Raw genomic sequence first — 8,588 nt, 5'->3', positions numbered from 1 at the left:
TAGTATGAGCTCCTATTTCTTAAGCTAGCCTATGTCGTTCTAGTCCATGTGTTCTAATTCTGACTTTCCCGATGGAGGTGTTTTAAAACTTAATTTGCTAATGCCTATAAAGGGATTTCATGTGCTTAGATGAAAGGCTTAGTCAATGCTGAAACTATTTTTTTCTAATGAGAAATTTTAGGGTACATTTAGCTATGACTTTTATTTGACATCAAATGACAAAGAAATATAGGAAACTGAACATTAGAACTACCACTGTAACATTCTATAATAGTGTGCTTTGCTTTAAAAACTCCAGGTATTTTTACAAATCAAAGGAAAATAGAATTTTTATACTACTTAGAGGTCACCAAAATGAAGAAGGAAGAAAGTATAGATAATAAGGTTAAATCAATTTTTAAATGAAACTAAATGCACTCTGAAGACATATACAAGATTAAAAGATTATTTTAACATATCTCATGTCATTACCTGGCATTAGATGGCATTTAAAAAAGATATACAATTTAAATAACATTTATTTATTTATTTATTTATTTTATTTTTATTTTTAAAGATTTTATTTATTTGACAGAGAGAGACACAGCGAGAGAGGGAACACAAGCAGAGGGAGTGAGAGAGGGAGAAGCAGGCTTCCAGCGGAGCAGGGAGCCTGATGAGGGGCTTGATCCCAGGACCCTGGGATCATGACCTGAGCCGAAGGCAGACGCTTAACGACTGAGCCACCCAGGCGCCCCTAAATAACATTTATTGAGCACCTGCTATGTGCCAGACCATTTTGCTAACTTCTTTCAAATATATAATATCTTTCAATCCATCTCATCTCCATTGTGCAGGTAGGGAAATAAGTTTCAGAAGTGGTAAGTGACTTGTTGAAAATTACACAGGTAATGTGATCAAATTATTGTTTAAACTCATGGAATCTAATTCTAATTTGTGCCCAGTCCAACATGTTGTGCAATTTTCAGTTAAAGCGCATGAAACAAAAATGAAGACAATGAAAGTGATCATATGAATAGGATACAGTGGCGGCGTCTCAAATTGCCACCGAATTTGAAAAGCTGTGAGTTGGCAAGTTGGGCCTGAAAGATTCACAGTAAAATTGGGTTTGGTATGATCAAAGCAGAGGTTAAAGCTGAAAAATAATTTGGGGAGATTTAGACTCCAGGCTTTTGTTAGGTAGCAGGAATAATAATTTGAACTTCTAGATCAGTGGTTCTCAAAGTGTGGCCCCTGGATTAGTAGCATCAATATTACCTGAAAACTTATTAGAAATGCAATTTATTGGGTTCCAATCTAGACCAAGACCAGTGTGCATCTTAAGCTTTTTAGATGCACCTGAACAGATTCCCACCAGGCATTCTCATTCAGTTGGTCTGGGGTGGGGACCAAGAATTTGCATTTTTTTTTTTAAAGTAGGCTCCACACCCAGCATGGAGCCCAACATGGGGCTTGAACTCACAACCCTGAGATCAAGACCTGAGCTGAGATCAAGAGTCAGAGGCTTAACTGACTGAGCCATCCAGGCACCCTGAATTTCCATTTCTTACAGAATCCTTAGGTGATGTTGATATTGCTGTTCTGTAGACCACAGATGTACTTGAATTATAGTTCACTGAATCGCACTGTAGGTTACTAATTAATACTTGTTCAAAGAATGAACGAATGAATGAATGAGTGAACTTTTCACCAGGACAAGGGGTTGGGACAGGGAAGTGGATGGATATAGAGGATTTTTGAGATATAGATACAAAAGATAGTTAAAACTGAAGAATCAGGGGAGATAGGTCAAACAGATAGCTCCAAGTCAAGAGGCTTGGTAATCAAGGTTATACACAGAGAAGATAAGGTCCGCATAAAGTACTTACGTCCGGGAATGATCTCGGGAATGATCTGGAATTTCCCTTAGCAGCCCTAATTTAGTTTCATCTATGCTGCATCTACTAGGTCTCAGACATGGCAAGGGAGGGAAACTTTTTCTGTCAATGATTGCAACTATTTTTATCCAAGACCCCAAGAATCACTGGAGGGAACAGGGAGCACGCGGAAATTAACTCCTAATTTTTAGCATCATATTTTTTTTCCTCCAAGGTATGCCCAAAATGGGAGATTTGACCAAAACCCTGAGAGCTCCTTCTCCAAACTCTCTTGCTTTCATGTCAGAATAAAGCAGTAGTGCCTGAGGACATATGATAATAATAATAATAATAATAATAATAATATCAAGTTTCATGGTACAAAAAATAAAATTCTAAAATAAAGATTTAAAACTTAGAAATAGTGAAGCATAAAACATATTTTGTTCTTTTTTAAAAAAGATTTATTTATTTGAGAGAGAGAGAGAGGGAGAGAGATATTGAGAGAACGAGAGAATGAGTGAGAGGAGGGGCAGAGAGAGAAGTAGACTCCCTGCGAATCAGGGAGCCCAACGTGGGACTCGATCCCAGGACCCTGGGATCATGACCTGAGCCGAAAGCAGATGCTTAACTGACTGAGCCACCCAGGTGCCCCAAAACGTATTTTGTTCTTAAAATAAATCTCATACTTCATATACCATTCCAGTATTTCCAATTTCTTTCCCAAATTCAGAAAGGAATGTTGAAGTCACATTTTCAGATTTCGTTGAAAATATCTGTTTTCCAGACTAACTGATCAGAGAGACATGTGTAGTTTCTTTGTAATTTGAAGGTCGTAGTTAACAAAAACAAATACCTCCACAGCAGAATTCAGAAATCCACAGAAAATTATTGTACCTTGCGGTAATAGGTATAGAACAAGGTTTTCTTTTCTTTCGAAAGAGGCCAAGAGATTCCTAGAATTATAGAGTGGGGAGGGACCCCTGGGGAGCTCAAACCTTTTGCATTCAAATCAGAGAAGGAGGAAATAAACAACAGGGAAATGATTAAGTTTGGTTATGCATCCTAAATAGTAAAGGGTAAACAGAAACACAAACCCCAAAGCCTCTGAATTGAGAGAAGCCTGTGGAAGAAAGGACTCTACTCTATTGGAGATACTTATTTTTCAATTAGTCAAGGATATTAGACATCTCTCAAATGTTGGCTTATGAATCTATCTTACTTTGGATTTCTCCAAAAACAGACTCAAGAATTCAAATCCAAGCGGTTGATGTAAAAGATGACGTTAGGATGCACCAGTGGGGAAGTAAGGAAGTGAGACAGAGAAGGAAACCTATCAAGCAAGTTACCTCAGGTAAACAGGAGCTGAATCCTGGGGGAGAACTCACCCCAGCTTGTGCCCAGACCCCTGTTATGGGCAGACAGTGAGCAACACTGGGTCAGGGTAGGGGACTCACTCATACTCAGTGAGGCTCTGAGCCTCCTGTAGATGTTCTATTGTCCCACAGGACTTCACTAACAGAACCCAAGTGTTCAGACATGCTTACTAAGAATTTCAATATAGCAACTGTGGAGAATGAAACCCCAAGCATGGCACTCCCTTGAGGACAGGAACCTGTAAGACTGCAGTGCTCATACACCGAAGAAGCCAGCCCTGATCTGCCAGCCAGCTGAGCCCTCTAGCAAAGAGATGAAGATGCTGGTCGCCTAGAGTGAATCACAGTGGTAAAGCCCAAGGGGAGATTAGGGGTGGGATGCTTTTAAGATTTAAACCAATGCTTTTAAGATTTAAATCAAGATTTAAACTGTAGACTCCTTTTCCTGTAATTAATTTTACCTTTCTAATGAGATCCCAGGAAGTTCTTTAATTGGCCTGGACAGAATTACTGCAACACTTCCAGATAATCTTCCCTTTCGGCTCACTCCCATATATTAGGGATTAACATTGTCATACATCTTGCATTAGCAGCCATGCTAACATGTACAGTTTTCCCAAATAGGTTCAATCATGTATTGAATATCTTCATGGAGCTCCTATTATGTGCCAGACACTGTGATAGGTGCTGAGGATATAGTGATGAACAAGAACAACAGGCTCCCTACTATAATGGAGATCATGTTTCAAGTGTCTTTCATTCAAGGAAGCGTGTCCTTTTATCTCACTGAAAATCTCGCCACATCTTGGAAGCAGTGCTAGTATTCGGAAAGGAGAAGGGATATCCTTATTTCATGTCCGTTATAGCCCTCGAGAGTTATTCATGGAAAAGCAACAGCGACATTTTCCTACTGTTTAAATCCATTTAGAATCCTTGCTAAGCTATAAATGCAGAGCAAAGTCCCTTGGGTTAATTATAGATTTTGTAAAAATAGTTCTATTTTACTTTACACAATGACAAGCTCACCAGTATATCATCCAGGAAAACACATAAGCAGCTGTTCTTAATATACTGGGGTTTCTAACTGTCGTAAGTTTGCTCTAAAGAGCAACACCTTATATTGAATCATTGATGGTCACTCACTGAATTCATGGGGTTCACTTTTTCTTATCCAAGTGAATTAAACCCAAAACTTAGCTTTCCCTTTAGGCCTCCATCATTAAAATTTTAAAACTGGTCCTGAACATTTAGATTGTAATTTCGCTTCAGTGCTCCTTTAAAATATGAAAATAGCACTATATTGATGCTTCTTTCTCTCTCTTTTTTTACTCTATCTTTGGTGTGAAGAAGATTTTAAGAAATAACTCCTCCACACCAACAAGGCTTTCAGAACTGTGAAAGAAAAATCACATCATGAAACAAAGTAATTCTCACTTTGTTCCTAGAAGAAAATGGTCATTGTTTCTTATCTTTGAGGTAGTTCTTGGTATGATGGGTGACATGGCAAGAATAATTGAGAAAAATAGCTGTGTATATCACAAAAGCCAAAATGCATCTTTTTTATTATATAAATAATCATCAGCTCTCACTGACAGTTGATATTGTATATTCAGAGAAGAGGTGTTTATATTCCTAGATATGGTATGAAAATCCTCTTATCTCTCCTTCACCATATTTGTAGTGATTTAAAATACCATTTGCAGCATGCACTATGTATACTTTACATATAAAGATGTACTACATCTTAGCACATACCTAGTTCAAATGAGGCTTGGTCGACTATACATCTGCTTGGAGAAAATCACAAGTAGCTTGCATAAGAAATATCAAAAGTAAAAATCACATAGAAATCTGATTTATGTTTATAGCTGTATATGTATATATACGTTATTGATAAAATCATATGAAAAGACAGGTTTCAGATGTTTAAAATGCCATTTTGCTCCACTTTAGAACCTTTATTTTCCATATTGTAATACAGGAAACTAATTGCAAAACATTTCACTCATGAAACATGGCAGTGAGGGAAGCAATGTGCCATTTCTCATTTATGAAGTCTCTGAAACCAAAGGAACGTGTAAGAAATCCTAGGTTAGCTGAACTCTATTTGAATGAAATAAATATTACACTAACTGTGTTTTGATGTCTCTTTTTTACACGTGGCATTGCAGAACCTTCCAGCCCCTGCAAGACTTCTCATGGTTCTTTCTGTAGTCTCCCTGGGGTGTTTTATCATCATGCCCAAGCTCTATCAGCTATTATCTTGTGGCACCTTCCATTTATCTCCAGCTTTCTTATCTCCAGCTTGGACCTGCATCTGAGAATGTCTGATGCCAAGGGGTCTGTTGTCTAGAGGCCACATGAAGGTAGCCCATGAGCATCTGGACATCCCACAGATGTCCTGCTTACCTCTTGCAGGCTACTCTCCTGGGAATGGCCTTCATTCTTTCAGGACATTGTTCTCTTTGGCCAGTTATTTCCTTCGATGGATATGACGGAGTCCCCCAAGAAGTCAAGATTTCCATTAATAATAAAGTATATTTTCTCCCCCTTGCCATTAAGTACATTCTCTGCCGAGTTTTCATTCTTCTAGTGTTCGAGCCTAAACCCCTGAATCATCCGAATTCCTCCTTAACATTCACACCCCATATCTAATCCTTAAGTAAGCCCTGTTGACTCTGCCTTTAAAGATATCCCAGATCTGACCAGTTTTCACCCCATCCATATCTACCATCTTAATCCAAGTCTCTGTCACACCTTGCCTGGGCTATTATAATAGTCTATTGTAATCGTCTAATATAATATAATAGTCTATTATAATAGTCCTGGGCTATTTCCTGGTGTCCTTATTCCAACTTTGCCACTAACACAGCAGCTGGAGTAATCATTAAAAAACCCATGTCATGTCTGCTCTAAACACATTAACGTTCTCTGTCTCACTCAGAATGGATCCAAAGGATTTCGCTTGTTTTACACAGCGCTTGGTGATCTGGCTCCTGGCTACTAATACTTCATCATTTCAATTCCCCCTCACTTACTCACCCCTCGGCCCCAACCCCTACGTTCATAAAGCTTCTTCCCTCATTTCATTTTCTGCTTTGTGCAACTGTTACCTCCTCAGAGAGGCCCTTCCTAACTTGGTCAGCTTATAAAAATAGAGGACCATTCCCTGTCCACTTATATTCCACTCTTTCTCATCCCTTAACTGAATTTTTCATATCCATACTTTCTGCCATTGGATACATTAAATATTTATTTGATATATTTGTTTATGATCTGTCACTCCAAGGAGAAGATTGTTGGTTCTGTGGAAGCAGCAATGTGATTTGTTTTGTTCACTACTGTATCCCCAGAACTTGGCAAATAGTAGGTGCTCAACAAATACGTGTTGACTAAATGGATCTGTCACCCTCCTATAGTGGTGGGTGACTACTGGGACAAAATTCTGATATATCTGGATCTTTGACTAAGTATTATAATAATAGCATTGCATTCTACTATCGCTTCTTGGCCTTTTGGCTAAGATCAAGTGTAGTACTATTACTCTAAGCTATTATATTGAACAATAATACTACCAAAAAAATATATTTGGTACTGAATGAATAGCTTCAAATATATGGCTACCTTTTAGGGAAAATTTGGCTACTAGTCTAGGTAACTGTACTAAGAATATCTTAAGATGTGATATTCAAGTTATATTCACCATAAAATTCACGTAGAGGAGAAGTTTTAGCTATTCATTTTTAATTCAATTATATCTAAGTTTTTTCTCAAAAAAACGTTATATTTTATATACCTTTTCTTTTGAAGTTAAATAACTGAGAATTATATTAAAGAGGGGGGCAGAAATAAAAAAAAGAAAATTTCTTACTCTATTTGTAAGCTTAGAAAAGAAAAATGTAAGTAGAAAAGACTTTGTTGTTGTTGTTTTCCGTAGCTTACACTGTTTAATAGTAAATGTGGATATGTTTTTCTGCCTTTGTCTTCAGTGACTTTCTCCTTTCTCATCAAAGTAATACTTTGTTTTCTGTATAAATGACAGTGCATTTAAAACCCTCCCTCAGGATAATGTAATTAGATGAGTCTTTTAAAATGGGCCCTTTGGCTGCAAGAAGGCTTGGTTAGGCCTAAAACTCTATCCAAACACAGATTTTTTGGAAAGGCTTGTAAAAGTTTTGTTAACATCCTTACCAACTCAAAATGGTTTTCTAACCTGAAATTAGCTTCATTAATCCCTGGGCAATATTACTAGCCTCTAAGGGCTCTTACAGATCAATGAGGGGGACCTGAGAAACATGGAGAGAGATGCAGGAAAAAGAAACAGAGCAATTAGACCATAAAATAGATAGTTATCAATTCCCTGTGTTAACTAGCATTTATAACATCCTTTGAAGTCCTCAGAAGTTTCATTTCTGGGAAAAATAGGAAGGTAAGAAAAATGAGATATGAACAAAAGATGATCTTCTGGAACATAGAATACCAGTCTAAAAATCTTTAGGCCAGGGAAAAACTCTGAAAATTTTAATTCAAGTTCTTGAATTAGGCAACCTCATTAAACAAGCATTCTCAGTCATTACTAGAGTATCATTTCTGCAGTGCTGATTATAGAGAATTCCATAATTAGAATCTTCAATAGCAAAAGAAAAATTATTGTAATACTATTAGTAACACTTTTCACCTGAAAAATGGAAACTTGCCTTCTTTTATCTAGAATAAGGTACTGCTTAAAGGCTGTTGAATTGCAATTATTTTGGTTAATCTTTATATCCCAGGCTGAATGATTAATCTATCAAGGCTTAAAAGTATATTTGTAGGTGTTTTGATGCTGAATTCATTTCTGTCAATGGCCTAGATGTTTTTCTTTTTTCAGTAAAGGTCATCAGACTAAAATGGTTTAAAGCCGTGGTTCTCAAAGTTTAGTGTGCATGTGAGTCACCTGGAAGGCTTGTTAAAATTGCTGGGCCCCACCCCCCAGAGTTTCTGATTCAGTAGGTCTGGAGTGGGGCCTAAAAATTTATATTCCAAAAAGTTTCTAGGTGGTGTTTATGCTACTGGTCTGGGGATTGTACTTTGAGAATAGTGAGACCCTAGTTTAAATTAAGGCAAGTGGTTACCCCATAAAGCATTTTGTTTGAACACATGTTCTGGTCTTTAATTGAAAAGATGTTATTTATCATCCAAGACAAAATGTTTAAAATAGATTGCTAAGATATGATTTTTAAAATGCATCGAGCTCTCTGCTGTGTCTTACTTAATCTTGCTTGGGTCTAACCAACAGTGCATGTTTTCAAGATTGCAGGCCTATGCAGTGTTTAAAAAGCTATTGGCCCATGGAATGTAAATTGGTACAGCCACT

The 8,588-nt window shown here is 37.3% G+C and overlaps 1 pseudogene; it reads left to right on the top strand.

Moving 5' to 3' along the window:
- Positions 1 to 6,731: 6,731 nt before the first annotated feature.
- LOC116634217 lies at positions 6,732 to 6,861 on the top strand (annotated as a pseudogene).
- The last annotated feature ends 1,727 nt before the right edge of the window (positions 6,862 to 8,588 follow it).

Source organism: Phoca vitulina, unplaced genomic scaffold (assembly GCF_004348235.1).
Source record: "Phoca vitulina isolate PV1807 unplaced genomic scaffold, GSC_HSeal_1.0 scaffold8, whole genome shotgun sequence".
In the NCBI taxonomy this organism is placed as follows: domain Eukaryota; kingdom Metazoa; phylum Chordata; class Mammalia; order Carnivora; family Phocidae; genus Phoca; species Phoca vitulina.
Note: the sequence above shows the minus strand (reverse complement) of the source record. Positions and strands in the feature narration are given on the sequence as shown.